Source organism: Schistocerca piceifrons, unplaced genomic scaffold, assembly GCF_021461385.2.
Source record: "Schistocerca piceifrons isolate TAMUIC-IGC-003096 unplaced genomic scaffold, iqSchPice1.1 HiC_scaffold_434, whole genome shotgun sequence".
Classification (NCBI taxonomy): Eukaryota; Metazoa; Arthropoda; class Insecta; order Orthoptera; family Acrididae; genus Schistocerca; species Schistocerca piceifrons.
Genome location: NW_025728661.1, coordinates 59,382 through 75,970, shown reverse-complemented (window position 1 = coordinate 75,970; position 16,589 = coordinate 59,382). Strand labels below are relative to the sequence as shown.

At 52.3% G+C, this 16,589-nt stretch overlaps 34 non-coding genes across 34 annotated transcripts; 27 read left to right on the top strand and 7 right to left on the bottom strand.

Annotated features, from left to right (window-relative positions):
• Positions 1 to 66: 66 nt before the first annotated feature.
• On the top strand, positions 67 to 148 carry Trnas-aga. The gene has a single exon. It is a non-coding gene; the product is annotated as a tRNA-Ser (tRNA).
• Positions 149 to 424: 276 nt separating this feature from the next.
• Positions 425 to 496, bottom strand: Trnag-ucc. The gene has a single exon. It is a non-coding gene; the product is annotated as a tRNA-Gly (tRNA).
• A 975-nt stretch (positions 497 to 1,471) lies between these two features.
• Trnam-cau lies at positions 1,472 to 1,544 on the top strand. The gene has a single exon. It is a non-coding gene; the product is annotated as a tRNA-Met (tRNA).
• A 308-nt stretch (positions 1,545 to 1,852) lies between these two features.
• Trnae-uuc lies at positions 1,853 to 1,925 on the top strand. Its single transcript has one exon. It is a non-coding gene; the product is annotated as a tRNA-Glu (tRNA).
• Positions 1,926 to 2,220: 295 nt separating this feature from the next.
• Positions 2,221 to 2,294, top strand: Trnak-uuu. The gene has a single exon. It is a non-coding gene; the product is annotated as a tRNA-Lys (tRNA).
• Positions 2,295 to 2,433: 139 nt separating this feature from the next.
• Positions 2,434 to 2,514, top strand: Trnas-aga. The gene has a single exon. It is a non-coding gene; the product is annotated as a tRNA-Ser (tRNA).
• A 275-nt stretch (positions 2,515 to 2,789) lies between these two features.
• On the bottom strand, positions 2,790 to 2,861 carry Trnag-ucc. Its single transcript has one exon. It is a non-coding gene; the product is annotated as a tRNA-Gly (tRNA).
• Positions 2,862 to 3,835: 974 nt separating this feature from the next.
• Trnam-cau lies at positions 3,836 to 3,909 on the top strand. The gene has a single exon. It is a non-coding gene; the product is annotated as a tRNA-Met (tRNA).
• A 306-nt stretch (positions 3,910 to 4,215) lies between these two features.
• Trnae-uuc lies at positions 4,216 to 4,286 on the top strand. Its single transcript has one exon. It is a non-coding gene; the product is annotated as a tRNA-Glu (tRNA).
• Positions 4,287 to 4,584: 298 nt separating this feature from the next.
• On the top strand, positions 4,585 to 4,657 carry Trnak-uuu. Its single transcript has one exon. It is a non-coding gene; the product is annotated as a tRNA-Lys (tRNA).
• A 139-nt stretch (positions 4,658 to 4,796) lies between these two features.
• Trnas-aga lies at positions 4,797 to 4,878 on the top strand. The gene has a single exon. It is a non-coding gene; the product is annotated as a tRNA-Ser (tRNA).
• A 276-nt stretch (positions 4,879 to 5,154) lies between these two features.
• On the bottom strand, positions 5,155 to 5,226 carry Trnag-ucc. Its single transcript has one exon. It is a non-coding gene; the product is annotated as a tRNA-Gly (tRNA).
• A 971-nt stretch (positions 5,227 to 6,197) lies between these two features.
• Trnam-cau lies at positions 6,198 to 6,272 on the top strand. The gene has a single exon. It is a non-coding gene; the product is annotated as a tRNA-Met (tRNA).
• A 674-nt stretch (positions 6,273 to 6,946) lies between these two features.
• Trnak-uuu lies at positions 6,947 to 7,019 on the top strand. Its single transcript has one exon. It is a non-coding gene; the product is annotated as a tRNA-Lys (tRNA).
• A 139-nt stretch (positions 7,020 to 7,158) lies between these two features.
• Trnas-aga lies at positions 7,159 to 7,240 on the top strand. The gene has a single exon. It is a non-coding gene; the product is annotated as a tRNA-Ser (tRNA).
• A 276-nt stretch (positions 7,241 to 7,516) lies between these two features.
• Positions 7,517 to 7,588, bottom strand: Trnag-ucc. The gene has a single exon. It is a non-coding gene; the product is annotated as a tRNA-Gly (tRNA).
• A 978-nt stretch (positions 7,589 to 8,566) lies between these two features.
• Positions 8,567 to 8,639, top strand: Trnam-cau. Its single transcript has one exon. It is a non-coding gene; the product is annotated as a tRNA-Met (tRNA).
• A 308-nt stretch (positions 8,640 to 8,947) lies between these two features.
• Positions 8,948 to 9,019, top strand: Trnae-uuc. The gene has a single exon. It is a non-coding gene; the product is annotated as a tRNA-Glu (tRNA).
• Positions 9,020 to 9,315: 296 nt separating this feature from the next.
• On the top strand, positions 9,316 to 9,388 carry Trnak-uuu. The gene has a single exon. It is a non-coding gene; the product is annotated as a tRNA-Lys (tRNA).
• A 139-nt stretch (positions 9,389 to 9,527) lies between these two features.
• Positions 9,528 to 9,609, top strand: Trnas-aga. The gene has a single exon. It is a non-coding gene; the product is annotated as a tRNA-Ser (tRNA).
• Positions 9,610 to 9,885: 276 nt separating this feature from the next.
• Positions 9,886 to 9,957, bottom strand: Trnag-ucc. The gene has a single exon. It is a non-coding gene; the product is annotated as a tRNA-Gly (tRNA).
• Positions 9,958 to 10,934: 977 nt separating this feature from the next.
• Positions 10,935 to 11,007, top strand: Trnam-cau. Its single transcript has one exon. It is a non-coding gene; the product is annotated as a tRNA-Met (tRNA).
• Positions 11,008 to 11,315: 308 nt separating this feature from the next.
• Trnae-uuc lies at positions 11,316 to 11,387 on the top strand. The gene has a single exon. It is a non-coding gene; the product is annotated as a tRNA-Glu (tRNA).
• A 296-nt stretch (positions 11,388 to 11,683) lies between these two features.
• On the top strand, positions 11,684 to 11,756 carry Trnak-uuu. Its single transcript has one exon. It is a non-coding gene; the product is annotated as a tRNA-Lys (tRNA).
• A 139-nt stretch (positions 11,757 to 11,895) lies between these two features.
• On the top strand, positions 11,896 to 11,977 carry Trnas-aga. The gene has a single exon. It is a non-coding gene; the product is annotated as a tRNA-Ser (tRNA).
• Positions 11,978 to 12,253: 276 nt separating this feature from the next.
• Trnag-ucc lies at positions 12,254 to 12,325 on the bottom strand. The gene has a single exon. It is a non-coding gene; the product is annotated as a tRNA-Gly (tRNA).
• Positions 12,326 to 13,303: 978 nt separating this feature from the next.
• Positions 13,304 to 13,376, top strand: Trnam-cau. The gene has a single exon. It is a non-coding gene; the product is annotated as a tRNA-Met (tRNA).
• Positions 13,377 to 13,684: 308 nt separating this feature from the next.
• Trnae-uuc lies at positions 13,685 to 13,756 on the top strand. Its single transcript has one exon. It is a non-coding gene; the product is annotated as a tRNA-Glu (tRNA).
• A 296-nt stretch (positions 13,757 to 14,052) lies between these two features.
• Positions 14,053 to 14,125, top strand: Trnak-uuu. The gene has a single exon. It is a non-coding gene; the product is annotated as a tRNA-Lys (tRNA).
• A 139-nt stretch (positions 14,126 to 14,264) lies between these two features.
• On the top strand, positions 14,265 to 14,346 carry Trnas-aga. The gene has a single exon. It is a non-coding gene; the product is annotated as a tRNA-Ser (tRNA).
• A 276-nt stretch (positions 14,347 to 14,622) lies between these two features.
• On the bottom strand, positions 14,623 to 14,694 carry Trnag-ucc. Its single transcript has one exon. It is a non-coding gene; the product is annotated as a tRNA-Gly (tRNA).
• A 978-nt stretch (positions 14,695 to 15,672) lies between these two features.
• Positions 15,673 to 15,745, top strand: Trnam-cau. The gene has a single exon. It is a non-coding gene; the product is annotated as a tRNA-Met (tRNA).
• Positions 15,746 to 16,053: 308 nt separating this feature from the next.
• Positions 16,054 to 16,125, top strand: Trnae-uuc. Its single transcript has one exon. It is a non-coding gene; the product is annotated as a tRNA-Glu (tRNA).
• A 296-nt stretch (positions 16,126 to 16,421) lies between these two features.
• Positions 16,422 to 16,494, top strand: Trnak-uuu. The gene has a single exon. It is a non-coding gene; the product is annotated as a tRNA-Lys (tRNA).
• Positions 16,495 to 16,589: the final 95 nt, after the last annotated feature.

The following is a 16,589-nucleotide window of genomic DNA, read 5'->3' as shown; positions in this document are numbered from 1 at the left end:
TTTCCTGTCAACATTCTGCGCAGACCGGTTGGATTTTTCACGATTCCAGGGAAACTTGGGTTACGAGCAGTCGTGGCCGAGTGGTTAAGGCGTCTGACTAGAAATCAGATTCCCTCTGGGAGCGTAGGTTCGAGTCCTACCGACTGCGTCGGATTTTTCTTTTTTTTGTTTAAGAACAACGAGCAGAAAATTTCGCAGATTGCCTGTCGTTTTGGTACCTCTCCACACCTCGCCTCTCACAGCCGTTTATAGTGCCTGTCCTTTTGATAAGGGCGAATTCCAAGCGTCAGCTTTCGCGTCAGCCGAGCAAAGTCGGACAAGTCGGGACATACTACAGGATGGTCTGCGTGGAGCTACGACGAAAAAAACCTTCATTTAACAGCACCCGGCTCACAATACTCATACGAAAAAAACTAGCGCCATTTGCGGTGGCCGGGAACCGAACCCGGATCAACTGCTTGGAAGGCAACTATGCTCACCATTACACCACCACCGCACAGCCGCTACTCGCAACGCCCCGCTGTGTCGGCTTCCTGCCCGCAGCAGCGGCCCACGGTGATAGTAGCTGCAGGCGCTTTTCGAGGTAGGAGGGTGCATCCACACGCATTCGGGTAGCGCCTCCACGCACGCTGCGTCTTTGGGCAAGACTAGTCGCCGCGGCCGGCAAGTTACTCACACGATAGAGATGAGCATTCGTTTTAAGGCAGTGTAGTGGAGCACTCCGCGTGTGTAGCACTTTTTTCGGTTGTATCCGACGTCGCTGGGTGGCAATCCCACTTTCCCCTGCAGAAAAGTGCTCGGGAAGCACGGGCAGCTTGACGAGCATCGCTGGTTCAATGGCATGTGCCTCAGTAGTGCAGTAGGCAGCGCGTAAGTCTCATAATCTTAAGGCTTGCCGGCACGATAGCTCAGCGTGTTCGGTCTGAGAGTTATCTGCCCTCTGTAATAAAAGACCGAGTCAACGATGAACTGAACGGGCGCCATCGGACGTCCGCCCCCAACAAATGCAACGAAAGAAATGAGAAGAAAAAAAAAAAATTGGTGAATGCTCGCTTAGCATGCGGACGGCCCGGGTTCGATTCCCGGCCGATGCATCGTTCTGCTGTTCTCGCTCTAATGCTGCCGCGCCGATTCCTCGCCTGAGCTGCGTCAGCCTCAGGAATGTATAGCAGGATTCGCTGTGAGAGGAACCATACACGCAGCACGCAATAGACCGTACTTGAACGGTCGTATGCTATTTCTGAACTCTGACGTCGGCCTGTCCCAACAGGCCGCTGTGTTCAGGTGCCGCAAGGGCGATGTACTGTAACCTCGGGCAGTGCTGCGTTCCGTTGAAAAAACTGCGGCAGCAGTTTAATCTAGCAAGTAGGGAAAGCACGTGTAGCCAACACAACAGATTCTTGAGAAGCGCGAACTGTCTATCTCTAATATGAGAGACTTACCAAGTTTCCTGTAACGTTACTTGCAACGTGCCTCGGTAGCGCAGTAGGTAGCGCGTAAGTCTCATAATCTTAAGGTCGTGAGTTCGATCCTCACCCGGGGCATTTAATTTGCTGTACATCATGGCTGAATTAACGGCGTTGCTGTTGCTAGGGAACGAACTTAATTGTCGTTCGTTATCCATAAGGAGTCTACGCCTCAGCGTCAATACGTTTATTTCCAATTATGACAACGTACAACTTTGATCTTTCTCCTCCCTTGTTAGGAGTAAAATAATGAATAGTCAATTTCGGGCTGTGCGCCATGCCAGTCTGTAGGCGCAAATATGCTCGCAAACGGAGAACTGCACTGAGTCCAGATTCAGCACGAAATACGAGAGGAGACGGAGAAAACCTCACGCTTATCGAGCAAATCCGGTGTGGTCTAGTGGCTAGGATACCTGGCTTTCACCCAGGAGGCCCGGGTTCGATTCCCGGTACCCGGAACGGAAGTTTTTGCGCACACAACGCTCCATGTTTTGGCCTTCGAACTGTCGTTTGTCGCCCACCTTCCGAAGCTTCGACCGAACGTAATCGGGGAAAACAGGCACATGATGCAATTACTGTCGGCACCGGAATAAAGGAGAAGAGGCACTGGTCCGTGGTTGGGCTGCTACCAGCGTCAGTGGGAAGTCGGTGAAGTCGCCAGTTGCGCCAGAAGCCAGAAATTACCGTAGTACGCCTACACACGCGTTCCAGTTATTTACATTGCTTGCAGCCGCTCCATCCACAACGAGCGTGAGCCCGGGATAGCTCAGTCGGTAGAGCATTAGGCTTTTAACCTAAGGGTCCAGGGTTCAAGTCCCTGTCCGGGCGAAGATTTTAACGTTTCCGTAATGGCTCGTCTCGTAGCGATGGTAGCCCTGCCGTAATCAGTGCACGGAGTTCGTTTCCTGTCAACATTCTGGCGCAGACCGGTTGGATTTTCACGATTCCAGGGAAACTTGGGTTACGAGCAGTCGTGGCCGAGTGGTTAAGGCGTCTGACTAGAAATCAGATTCCCTCTGGGAGCGTAGGTTCGAGTCTACCGACTGCGTCGGATTTTTCTTTTTTTTGTTTAAGAACAACGAGCAGAAAATTTCGCAGATTGCCTGTCGTTTTGGTACCTCTCCACACCTCGCCTCTCACAGCCGTTATAGTGCCTGTCCTTTTGATAAGGGCGAATTCCAAGCGTCAGCTTTCGCGTCAGCCGAGCAAAGTCGGGACAAGTCGGGACATACTACAGGATGGTCTGCGTGGAGCTACGACGAAAAAAACCTTCATTTAACAGCACCCGGCTCACATACTCATACGAAAAAAACTAGCGCCATTTGCGGTGGCCGGGAACCGAACCCGGATCAACTGCTTGGAAGGCAACTATGCTCACCATTACACCACCACCGCACAGCCGCTACTCGCAACGCCCCGCTGTGTCGGCTTCCTGCCCGCCAGCAGCGGCCCACGGTGATAGTAGCTGCAGGCGCTTTTCGAGGTAGGAGGGTGCATCCACACGCATTCGGGTAGCGCCTCCACGCACGCTGCGTCTTTGGGCAAGACTAGTCGCCGCGGCCGCAAGGTTACTCACACGATAGAGATGAGCATTCGTTTTAAGGCAGTGTAGTGGAGCACTCCGCGTGTGTAGCACTTTTTTCGGTTGTATCCGACGTCGCTGGGTGGCAATCCCACTTTCCCCTGCAGAAAAGTGCTCGGGAAGCACGGGGCAGCTTGACGAGCATCGCTGTTCAATGGCATGTGCCTCAGTAGTGCAGTAGGCAGCGCGTAAGTCTCATAATCTTAAGGCTTGCCGGCACGATAGCTCAGCGTGTTCGGTCTGAGAGTTATCTGCCCTCTGTAATAAAAGACCGAGTCAACGATGAACTTGAACGGGCGCCATCGACGTCCGCCCCCAACAAATGCAACGAAAGAAATGAGAAGAAAAAAAAAAATTGGTGAATGCTCGCTTAGCATGCGGACGGCCCGGGTTCGATTCCCGGCCGATGCATCGTTCTGCTGTTCTCGCTCTAATGCTGCCGCGCCGATTCCTCGCCTGAGCTGCGTCAGCCTCAGGAATGTATAGCAGGATTCGCTGTGAGAGGAACCATACACGCAGCACGCAATAGACCGTACTTGAACGGTCGTATGCTATTTCTGAACTCTGACGTCGGCCTGTCCCAACAGGCCGCTGTGTTCAGGTGCCGCAAGGGCGATGTACTGTAACCTCGGGCAGTGCTGCGTTCCGTTGAAAAAACTGCGGCAGCAGTTTAATCTAGCAAGTAGGGAAAGCACGTGTAGCAACACAACAGATTCTTGAGAAAGCGCGAACTGTCTATCTCTAATATGAGAGACTTACCAAGTTTCCTGTAACGTTACTTGCAACGTGCTCGGTAGCGCAGTAGGTAGCGCGTAAGTCTCATAATCTTAAGGTCGTGAGTTCGATCCTCACCCGGGGCATTTAATTTGCTGTACATCATGGCTGAATTAACGGCGTTGCTGTTGCTAGGGAACGAACTTAATTGTCGTTCGTTATCCATAAGGAGTCTACGCCTCAGCGTCAATACGTTTATTTCCAATTATGACAACGTACAACTTTGATCTTTCTCCTCCCTTGTTAGGAGTAAAATAATGAATAGTCAATTTCGGGCTGTGCGCCATGCAGTCTGTAGGCGCAAATATGCTCGCAAACGGAGAACTGCACTGAGTCCAGATTCAGCACGAAATACGAGAGGAGACGGAGAAAACCTCACGCTTATCGAGCAAATCCGGTGTGGTCTAGTGGCTAGGATACCTGGCTTTCACCCAGGAGGCCCGGGTTCGATTCCGGTACCGGAACGGAAGTTTTTGCGCACACCAACGCTCCATGTTTTTGGCCTTCGAACTGTCGTTTGTCGCCCACCTTCCGAAGCTTCGACCGAACGTAATCGGGGAAAACAGGCACATGATGCAATTACTGTCGGCACCGGAATAAAGGGAGAAGAGGCACTGGTCCCTGGTTGGGCTGCTACCAGCGTCAGTGGGAAGTCGGTGAAGTCGCCAGTTGCGCCAGAAGCCAGAAATTACCGTAGTACGCCTACACACGCGTTCCAGTTATTTACATTGCTTGCAGCCGCTCCATCCACAACGAGCGTGAGCCCGGATAGCTCAGTCGGTAGAGCATTAGGCTTTTAACCTAAGGGTCCAGGGTTCAAGTCCCTGTCCGGGCGAAGATTTTAACGTTTCCGTAATGGCTCGTCTCGTAGCGATGGTAGCCCTGCCGTAATCAGTGCACGGAGTTCGTTTCCTGTCAACATTCTGCGCAGACCGGTTGGATTTTTCACGATTCCAGGGAAACTTGGGTTACGAGCAGTCGTGGCCGAGTGGTTAAGGCGTCTGACTAGAAATCAGATTCCCTCTGGGAGCGTAGGTTCGAGTCCTACCGACTGCGTCGGATTTTTCTTTTTTTTGTTTAAGAACAACGAGCAGAAAATTTCGCAGATTGCCTGTCGTTTTGGTACCTCTCCACACCTCGCCTCTCACAGCCGTTTATAGTGCCTGTCCTTTTGATAAGGGCGAATTCCAAGCGTCAGCTTTCGCGTCAGCCGAGCAAAGTCGGGACAAGTCGGGACATACTACAGGATGGTCTGCGTGGAGCTACGACGAAAAAAACCTTCATTTAACAGCACCCGGCTCACATACTCATACGAAAAAAACTAGCGCCATTTGCGGTGGCCGGGAACCGAACCCGGATCAACTGCTTGGAAGGCAACTATGCTCACCATTACACCACCACCGCACAGCCGCTACTCGCAACGCCCCGCTGTGTCGGCTTCCTGCCCGCCAGCAGCGGCCCACGGTGATAGTAGCTGCAGGCGCTTTTCGAGGTAGGAGGGTGCATCCACACGCATTCGGGTAGCGCTCCACGCACGCTGCGTCTTTGGGCAAGACTAGTCGCCGCGGCCGCAAGGTTACTCACACGATAGAGATGAGCATTCGTTTAAGGCAGTGTAGTGGAGCACTCCGCGTGTGTAGCACTTTTTTCGGTTGTATCCGACGTCGCTGGGTGGCATCCCACTTTCCCCTGCAGAAAAGTGCTCGGGAAGCACGGGCAGCTTGACGAGCATCGCTGGTTCAATGGCATGTGCCTCAGTAGTGCAGTAGGCAGCGCGTAAGTCTCATAATCTTAAGCTTGCCGGCACGATAGCTCAGCGTGTTCGGTCTGAGAGTTATCTGCCCTCTGTAATAAAAGACCGAGTCAACGATGAACTTGAACGGGCGCCATCGGACGTCCGCCCCCAACAAATGCAACGAAAGAAATGAGAAGAAAAAAAAAAAATTGGTGAATGCTCGCTTAGCATGCGGACGGCCCGGGTTCGATTCCCGGCCGATGCATCGTTCTGCTGTTCTCGCTCTAATGCTGCCGCGCCGATTCCTCGCCTGAGCTGCGTCAGCCTCAGGAATGTATAGCAGGATTCGCTGTGAGAGGAACCATACACGCAGCACGCAATAGACCGTACTTGAACGGTCGTATGCTATTTCTGAACTCTGACGTCGGCCTGTCCCAACAGGCCGCTGTGTTCAGGTGCCGCAAGGGCGATGTACTGTAACCTCGGGCAGTGCTGCGTTCCGTTGAAAAAACTGCGGCAGCAGTTTAATCTAGCAAGTAGGGAAAGCACGTGTAGCAACACAACAGATTCTGAGAAAGCGCGAACTGTCTATCTCTAATATGAGAGACTTACCAAGTTTCCTGTAACGTTACTTGCAACGTGCCTCGGTAGCGCAGTAAGGTAGCGCGTAAGTCTCATAATCTTAAGGTCGTGAGTTCGATCCTCACCCGGGCATTTAATTTGCTGTACATCATGGCTGAATTAACGGCGTTGCTGTTGCTAGGGAACGAACTTAATTGTCGTTCGTTATCCATAAGGAGTCTACGCCTCAGCGTCAATACGTTTATTTCCAATTATGACAACGTACAACTTTGATCTTTCTCCTCCCTTGTTAGGAGTAAAATAATGAATAGTCAATTTCGGGCTGTGCGCCATGCCAGTCTGTAGGCGCAAATATGCTCGCAAACGGAGAACTGCACTGAGTCCAGATTCAGCACGAAATACGAGAGGAGACGGAGAAAACCTCACGCTTATCGAGCAAATCCGGTGTGGGTCTAGTGGCTAGGATACCTGGCTTTCACCCAGGAGGCCGGTTCGATTCCCGGTACCGGAACGGAAGTTTTGCGCACACAACGCTCCATGTTTTGGCCTTCGAACTGTCGTTTTGTCGCCCACCTTCCGAAGCTTCGACCGAACGTAATCGGGGAAAACAGGCACATGATGCAATTACTGTCGGCACCGGAATAAAGGGAGAAGAGGCACTGGTCCCTGGTTGGGCTGCTACCAGCGTCAGTGGGAAGTCGGTGAAGTCGCCAGTTGCGCCAGAAGCCAGAAATTACCGTAGTACGCCTACACACGCGTTCCAGTTATTTACATTGCTTGCAGCCGCTCCATCCACAACGAGCGTGAGCCCGGATAGCTCAGTCGGTAGAGCATTAGGCTTTTAACCTAAGGGTCCAGGGTTCAAGTCCCTGTCCGGGCGAAGATTTTAACGTTTCCGTAATGGCTCGTCTCGTAGCGATGGTAGCCCTGCCGTAATCAGTGCACGGAGTTCGTTTCCTGTCAACATTCTGCGCAGACCGGTTGGATTTTTCACGATTCCAGGGAAACTTGGGTTACGAGCAGTCGTGGCCGAGTGGTTAAGGCGTCTGACTAGAAATCAGATTCCCTCTGGGAGCGTAGGTTCGAGTCCTACCGACTGCGTCGGATTTTTCTTTTTTTTGTTTAAGAACAACGAGCAGAAAATTTCGCAGATTGCCTGTCGTTTTGGTACCTCTCCACACCTCGCCTCTCACAGCCGTTTATAGTGCCTGTCCTTTTGATAAGGGCGAATTCCAAGCGTCAGCTTTCGCGTCAGCCGAGCAAAGTCGGGACAAGTCGGGACATACTACAGGATGGTCTGCGTGGAGCTACGACGAAAAAAACCTTCATTTAACAGCACCCGGCTCACATACTCATACGAAAAAAACTAGCGCCATTTGCGGTGGCCGGGAACCGAACCCGGATCAACTGCTTGGAAGGCAACTATGCTCACCATTACACCACCACCGCACAGCCGCTACTCGCAACGCCCCGCTGTGTCGGCTTCCTGCCCGCCAGCAGCGGCCCACGGTGATAGTAGCTGCAGGCGCTTTTCGAGGTAGGAGGGTGCATCCACACGCATTCGGGTAGCGCCTCCACGCACGCTGCGTCTTTGGGCAAGACTAGTCGCCGCGGCCGCAAGGTTACTCACACGATAGAGATGAGCATTCGTTTTAAGGCAGTGTAGTGGAGCACTCCGCGTGTGTAGCACTTTTTTCGGTTGTATCCGACGTCGCTGGGTGGCAATCCCACTTTCCCCTGCAGAAAAGTGCTCGGGAAGCACGGGCAGCTTGACGAGCATCGCTGGTTCAATGGCATGTGCCTCAGTAGTGCAGTAGGCAGCGCGTAAGTCTCATAATCTTAAGGCTTGCCGGCACGATAGCTCAGCGTGTTCGGTCTGAGAGTTATCTGCCCTCTGTAATAAAAGACCGAGTCAACGATGAACTTGAACGGGCGCCATCGGACGTCCGCCCCCAACAAATGCAACGAAAGAAATGAGAAGAAAAAAAAAAAAATTGGTGAATGCTCGCTTAGCATGCGGACGGCCCGGGTTCGATTCCCGGCCGATGCATCGTTCTGCTGTTCTCGCTCTAATGCTGCCGCGCCGATTCCTCGCCTGAGCTGCGTCAGCCTCAGGAATGTATAGCAGGATTCGCTGTGAGAGGAACCATACACGCAGCACGCAATAGACCGTACTTGAACGGTCGTATGCTATTTCTGAACTCTGACGTCGGCCTGTCCCAACAGGCCGCTGTGTTCAGGTGCCGCAAGGGCGATGTACTGTAACCTCGGGCAGTGCTGCGTTCCGTTGAAAAAACTGCGGCAGCAGTTTAATCTAGCAAGTAGGGAAAGCACGTGTAGCAACACAACAGATTCTTGAGAAAGCGCGAACTGTCTATCTCTAATATGAGAGACTTACCAAGTTTCCTGTAACGTTACTTGCAACGTGCCTCGGTAGCGCAGTAGGTAGCGCGTAAGTCTCATAATCTTAAGGTCGTGAGTTCGATCCTCACCCGGGGCATTTAATTTGCTGTACATCATGGCTGAATTAACGGCGTTGCTGTTGCTAGGGAACGAACTTAATTGTCGTTCGTTATCCATAAGGAGTCTACGCCTCAGCGTCAATACGTTTATTTCCAATTATGACAACGTACAACTTTGATCTTTCTCCTCCCTTGTTAGGAGTAAAATAATGAATAGTCAATTTCGGGCTGTGCGCCATGCCAGTCTGTAGGCGCAAATATGCTCGCAAACGGAGAACTGCACTGAGTCCAGATTCAGCACGAAATACGAGAGGAGACGGAGAAAACCTCACGCTTATCGAGCAAATCCGGTGTGGTCTAGTGGCTAGGATACCTGGCTTTCACCCAGGAGGCCCGGGTTCGATTCCCGGTACCGGAACGGAAGTTTTTGCGCACACAACGCTCCATGTTTTGGCCTTCGAACTGTCGTTTGTCGCCCACCTTCCGAAGCTTCGACCGAACGTAATCGGGGAAAACAGGCACATGATGCAATTACTGTCGGCACCGGAATAAAGGGAGAAGAGGCACTGGTCCGTGGTTGGGCTGCTACCAGCGTCAGTGGGAAGTCGGTGAAGTCGCCAGTTGCGCCAGAAGCCAGAAATTACCGTAGTACGCCTACACACGCGTTCCAGTTATTTACATTGCTTGCAGCCGCTCCATCCACAACGAGCGTGAGCCCGGATAGCTCAGTCGGTAGAGCATTAGGCTTTTAACCTAAGGGTCCAGGGTTCAAGTCCCTGTCCGGGCGAAGATTTTAACGTTTCCGTAATGGCTCGTCTCGTAGCGATGGTAGCCCTGCCGTAATCAGTGCACGGAGTTCGTTTCCTGTCAACATTCTGCGCAGACCGGTTGGATTTTTCACGATTCCAGGGAAACTTGGGTTACGAGCAGTCGTGGCCGAGTGGTTAAGGCGTCTGACTAGAAATCAGATTCCCTCTGGGAGCGTAGGTTCGAGTCCTACCGACTGCGTCGGATTTTTCTTTTTTTTGTTTAAGAACAACGAGCAGAAAATTTCGCAGATTGCCTGTCGTTTTGGTACCTCTCCACACCTCGCCTCTCACAGCCGTTTATAGTGCCTGTCCTTTTGATAAGGGCGAATTCCAAGCGTCAGCTTTCGCGTCAGCCGAGCAAAGTCGGGACAAGTCGGGACATACTACAGGATGGTCTGCGTGGAGCTACGACGAAAAAAACCTTCATTTAACAGCACCCGGCTCACATACTCATACGAAAAAAACTAGCGCCATTTGCGGTGGCCGGGAACCGAACCCGGATCAACTGCTTGGAAGGCAACTATGCTCACCATTACACCACCACCGCACAGCCGCTACTCGCAACGCCCCGCTGTGTCGGCTTCCTGCCCGCCAGCAGCGGCCCACGGTGATAGTAGCTGCAGGCGCTTTTCGAGGTAGGAGGGTGCATCCACACGCATTCGGGTAGCGCCTCCACGCACGCTGCGTCTTTGGGCAAGACTAGTCGCCGCGGCCGCAAGGTTACTCACACGATAGAGATGAGCATTCGTTTTAAGGCAGTGTAGTGGAGCACTCCGCGTGTGTAGCACTTTTTTCGGTTGTATCCGACGTCGCTGGGTGGCAATCCCACTTTCCCCTGCAGAAAAGTGCTCGGGAAGCACGGGCAGCTTGACGAGCATCGCTGGTTCAATGGCATGTGCCTCAGTAGTGCAGTAGGCAGCGCGTAAGTCTCATAATCTTAAGGCTTGCCGGCACGATAGCTCAGCGTGTTCGGTCTGAGAGTTATCTGCCCTCTGTAATAAAAGACCGAGTCAACGATGAACTTGAACGGGCGCCATCGGACGTCCGCCCCCAACAAATGCAACGAAAGAAATGAGAAGAAAAAAAAAAAATTGGTGAATGCTCGCTTAGCATGCGGACGGCCCGGGTTCGATTCCCGGCCGATGCATCGTTCTGCTGTTCTCGCTCTAATGCTGCCGCGCCGATTCCTCGCCTGAGCTGCGTCAGCCTCAGGAATGTATAGCAGGATTCGCTGTGAGAGGAACCATACACGCAGCACGCAATAGACCGTACTTGAACGGTCGTATGCTATTTCTGAACTCTGACGTCGGCCTGTCCCAACAGGCCGCTGTGTTCAGGTGCCGCAAGGGCGATGTACTGTAACCTCGGGCAGTGCTGCGTTCCGTTGAAAAAACTGCGGCAGCAGTTTAATCTAGCAAGTAGGGAAAGCACGTGTAGCAACACAACAGATTCTTGAGAAAGCGCGAACTGTCTATCTCTAATATGAGAGACTTACCAAGTTTCCTGTAACGTTACTTGCAACGTGCCTCGGTAGCGCAGTAGGTAGCGCGTAAGTCTCATAATCTTAAGGTCGTGAGTTCGATCCTCACCCGGGGCATTTAATTTGCTGTACATCATGGCTGAATTAACGGCGTTGCTGTTGCTAGGGAACGAACTTAATTGTCGTTCGTTATCCATAAGGAGTCTACGCCTCAGCGTCAATACGTTTATTTCCAATTATGACAACGTACAACTTTGATCTTTCTCCTCCCTTGTTAGGAGTAAAATAATGAATAGTCAATTTCGGGCTGTGCGCCATGCCAGTCTGTAGGCGCAAATATGCTCGCAAACGGAGAACTGCACTGAGTCCAGATTCAGCACGAAATACGAGAGGAGACGGAGAAAACCTCACGCTTATCGAGCAAATCCGGTGTGGTCTAGTGGCTAGGATACCTGGCTTTCACCCAGGAGGCCCGGGTTCGATTCCCGGTACCGGAACGGAAGTTTTTGCGCACACAACGCTCCATGTTTTGGCCTTCGAACTGTCGTTTGTCGCCCACCTTCCGAAGCTTCGACCGAACGTAATCGGGGAAAACAGGCACATGATGCAATTACTGTCGGCACCGGAATAAAGGGAGAAGAGGCACTGGTCCCTGGTTGGGCTGCTACCAGCGTCAGTGGGAAGTCGGTGAAGTCGCCAGTTGCGCCAGAAGCCAGAAATTACCGTAGTACGCCTACACACGCGTTCCAGTTATTTACATTGCTTGCAGCCGCTCCATCCACAACGAGCGTGAGCCCGGATAGCTCAGTCGGTAGAGCATTAGGCTTTTAACCTAAGGGTCCAGGGTTCAAGTCCCTGTCCGGGCGAAGATTTTAACGTTTCCGTAATGGCTCGTCTCGTAGCGATGGTAGCCCTGCCGTAATCAGTGCACGGAGTTCGTTTCCTGTCAACATTCTGCGCAGACCGGTTGGATTTTTCACGATTCCAGGGAAACTTGGGTTACGAGCAGTCGTGGCCGAGTGGTTAAGGCGTCTGACTAGAAATCAGATTCCCTCTGGGAGCGTAGGTTCGAGTCCTACCGACTGCGTCGGATTTTTCTTTTTTTTGTTTAAGAACAACGAGCAGAAAATTTCGCAGATTGCCTGTCGTTTTGGTACCTCTCCACACCTCGCCTCTCACAGCCGTTTATAGTGCCTGTCCTTTTGATAAGGGCGAATTCCAAGCGTCAGCTTTCGCGTCAGCCGAGCAAAGTCGGGACAAGTCGGGACATACTACAGGATGGTCTGCGTGGAGCTACGACGAAAAAAACCTTCATTTAACAGCACCCGGCTCACATACTCATACGAAAAAAACTAGCGCCATTTGCGGTGGCCGGGAACCGAACCCGGATCAACTGCTTGGAAGGCAACTATGCTCACCATTACACCACCACCGCACAGCCGCTACTCGCAACGCCCCGCTGTGTCGGCTTCCTGCCCGCCAGCAGCGGCCCACGGTGATAGTAGCTGCAGGCGCTTTTCGAGGTAGGAGGGTGCATCCACACGCATTCGGGTAGCGCCTCCACGCACGCTGCGTCTTTGGGCAAGACTAGTCGCCGCGGCCGCAAGGTTACTCACACGATAGAGATGAGCATTCGTTTTAAGGCAGTGTAGTGGAGCACTCCGCGTGTGTAGCACTTTTTTCGGTTGTATCCGACGTCGCTGGGTGGCAATCCCACTTTCCCCTGCAGAAAAGTGCTCGGGAAGCACGGGCAGCTTGACGAGCATCGCTGGTTCAATGGCATGTGCCTCAGTAGTGCAGTAGGCAGCGCGTAAGTCTCATAATCTTAAGGCTTGCCGGCACGATAGCTCAGCGTGTTCGGTCTGAGAGTTATCTGCCCTCTGTAATAAAAGACCGAGTCAACGATGAACTTGAACGGGCGCCATCGGACGTCCGCCCCCAACAAATGCAACGAAAGAAATGAGAAGAAAAAAAAAAAAATTGGTGAATGCTCGCTTAGCATGCGGACGGCCCGGGTTCGATTCCCGGCCGATGCATCGTTCTGCTGTTCTCGCTCTAATGCTGCCGCGCCGATTCCTCGCCTGAGCTGCGTCAGCCTCAGGAATGTATAGCAGGATTCGCTGTGAGAGGAACCATACACGCAGCACGCAATAGACCGTACTTGAACGGTCGTATGCTATTTCTGAACTCTGACGTCGGCCTGTCCCAACAGGCCGCTGTGTTCAGGTGCCGCAAGGGCGATGTACTGTAACCTCGGGCAGTGCTGCGTTCCGTTGAAAAAACTGCGGCAGCAGTTTAATCTAGCAAGTAGGGAAAGCACGTGTAGCAACACAACAGATTCTTGAGAAAGCGCGAACTGTCTATCTCTAATATGAGAGACTTACCAAGTTTCCTGTAACGTTACTTGCAACGTGCCTCGGTAGCGCAGTAGGTAGCGCGTAAGTCTCATAATCTTAAGGTCGTGAGTTCGATCCTCACCCGGGGCATTTAATTTGCTGTACATCATGGCTGAATTAACGGCGTTGCTGTTGCTAGGGAACGAACTTAATTGTCGTTCGTTATCCATAAGGAGTCTACGCCTCAGCGTCAATACGTTTATTTCCAATTATGACAACGTACAACTTTGATCTTTCTCCTCCCTTGTTAGGAGTAAAATAATGAATAGTCAATTTCGGGCTGTGCGCCATGCCAGTCTGTAGGCGCAAATATGCTCGCAAACGGAGAACTGCACTGAGTCCAGATTCAGCACGAAATACGAGAGGAGACGGAGAAAACCTCACGCTTATCGAGCAAATCCGGTGTGGTCTAGTGGCTAGGATACCTGGCTTTCACCCAGGAGGCCCGGGTTCGATTCCCGGTACCGGAACGGAAGTTTTTGCGCACACAACGCTCCATGTTTTGGCCTTCGAACTGTCGTTTGTCGCCCACCTTCCGAAGCTTCGACCGAACGTAATCGGGGAAAACAGGCACATGATGCAATTACTGTCGGCACCGGAATAAAGGGAGAAGAGGCACTGGTCCGTGGTTGGGCTGCTACCAGCGTCAGTGGGAAGTCGGTGAAGTCGCCAGTTGCGCCAGAAGCCAGAAATTACCGTAGTACGCCTACACACGCGTTCCAGTTATTTACATTGCTTGCAGCCGCTCCATCCACAACGAGCGTGAGCCCGGATAGCTCAGTCGGTAGAGCATTAGGCTTTTAACCTAAGGGTCCAGGGTTCAAGTCCCTGTCCGGGCGAAGATTTTAACGTTTCCGTAATGGCTCGTCTCGTAGCGATGGTAGCCCTGCCGTAATCAGTGCACGGAGTTCGTTTCCTGTCAACATTCTGCGCAGACCGGTTGGATTTTTCACGATTCCAGGGAAACTTGGGTTACGAGCAGTCGTGGCCGAGTGGTTAAGGCGTCTGACTAGAAATCAGATTCCCTCTGGGAGCGTAGGTTCGAGTCCTACCGACTGCGTCGGATTTTTCTTTTTTTTGTTTAAGAACAACGAGCAGAAAATTTCGCAGATTGCCTGTCGTTTTGGTACCTCTCCACACCTCGCCTCTCACAGCCGTTTATAGTGCCTGTCCTTTTGATAAGGGCGAATTCCAAGCGTCAGCTTTCGCGTCAGCCGAGCAAAGTCGGGACAAGTCGGGACATACTACAGGATGGTCTGCGTGGAGCTACGACGAAAAAAACCTTCATTTAACAGCACCCGGCTCACATACTCATACGAAAAAAACTAGCGCCATTTGCGGTGGCCGGGAACCGAACCCGGATCAACTGCTTGGAAGGCAACTATGCTCACCATTACACCACCACCGCACAGCCGCTACTCGCAACGCCCCGCTGTGTCGGCTTCCTGCCCGCCAGCAGCGGCCCACGGTGATAGTAGCTGCAGGCGCTTTTCGAGGTAGGAGGGTGCATCCACACGCATTCGGGTAGCGCCTCCACGCACGCTGCGTCTTTGGGCAAGACTAGTCGCCGCGGCCGCAAGGTTACTCACACGATAGAGATGAGCATTCGTTTTAAGGCAGTGTAGTGGAGCACTCCGCGTGTGTAGCACTTTTTTCGGTTGTATCCGACGTCGCTGGGTGGCAATCCCACTTTCCCCTGCAGAAAAGTGCTCGGGAAGCACGGGCAGCTTGACGAGCATCGCTGGTTCAATGGCATGTGCCTCAGTAGTGCAGTAGGCAGCGCGTAAGTCTCATAATCTTAAGGCTTGCCGGCACGATAGCTCAGCGTGTTCGGTCTGAGAGTTATCTGCCCTCTGTAATAAAAGACCGAGTCAACGATGAACTTGAACGGGCGCCATCGGACGTCCGCCCCCAACAAATGCAACGAAAGAAATGAGAAGAAAAAAAAAAAAATTGGTGAATGCTCGCTTAGCATGCGGACGGCCCGGGTTCGATTCCCGGCCGATGCATCGTTCTGCTGTTCTCGCTCTAATGCTGCCGCGCCGATTCCTCGCCTGAGCTGCGTCAGCCTCAGGAATGTATAGCAGGATTCGCTGTGAGAGGAACCATACACGCAGCACGCAATAGACCGTACTTGAACGGTCGTATGCTATTTCTGAACTCTGACGTCGGCCTGTCCCAACAGGCCGCTGTGTTCAGGTGCCGCAAGGGCGATGTACTGTAACCTCGGGCAGTGCTGCGTTCCGTTGAAAAAACTGCGGCAGCAGTTTAATCTAGCAAGTAGGGAAAGCACGTGTAGCAACACAACAGATTCTTGAGAAAGCGCGAACTGTCTATCTCTAATATGAGAGACTTACCAAGTTTCCTGTAACGTTACTTGCAACGTGCCTCGGTAGCGCAGTAGGTAGCGCGTAAGTCTCATAATCTTAAGGTCGTGAGTTCGATCCTCACCCGGGGCATTTAATTTGCTGTACATCATGGCTGAATTAACGGCGTTGCTGTTGCTAGGGAACGAACTTAATTGTCGTTCGTTATCCATAAGGAGTCTACGCCTCAGCGTCAATACGTTTATTTCCAATTATGACAACGTACAACTTTGATCTTTCTCCTCCCTTGTTAGGAGTAAAATAATGAATAGTCAATTTCGGGCTGTGCGCCATGCCAGTCTGTAGGCGCAAATATGCTCGCAAACGGAGAACTGCACTGAGTCCAGATTCAGCACGAAATACGAGAGGAGACGGAGAAAACCTCACGCTTATCGAGCAAATCCGGTGTGGTCTAGTGGCTAGGATACCTGGCTTTCACCCAGGAGGCCCGGGTTCGATTCCCGGTACCGGAACGGAAGTTTTTGCGCACACAACGCTCCATGTTTTGGCCTTCGAACTGTCGTTTGTCGCCCACCTTCCGAAGCTTCGACCGAACGTAATCGGGGAAAACAGGCACATGATGCAATTACTGTCGGCACCGGAATAAAGGGAGAAGAGGCACTGGTCCGTGGTTGGGCTGCTACCAGCGTCAGTGGGAAGTCGGTGAAGTCGCCAGTTGCGCCAGAAGCCAGAAATTACCGTAGTACGCCTACACACGCGTTCCAGTTATTTACATTGCTTGCAGCCGCTCCATCCACAACGAGCGTGAGCCCGGATAGCTCAGTCGGTAGAGCATTAGGCTTTTAACCTAAGGGTCCAGGGTTCAAGTCCCTGTCCGGGCGAAGATTTTAACGTTTCCGTAATGGCTCGTCTCGTAGCGATGGTAGCCCTGCCGTAATCAGTGCACGGAGTTCGTTTCCTGTCAACATTCTGCGCA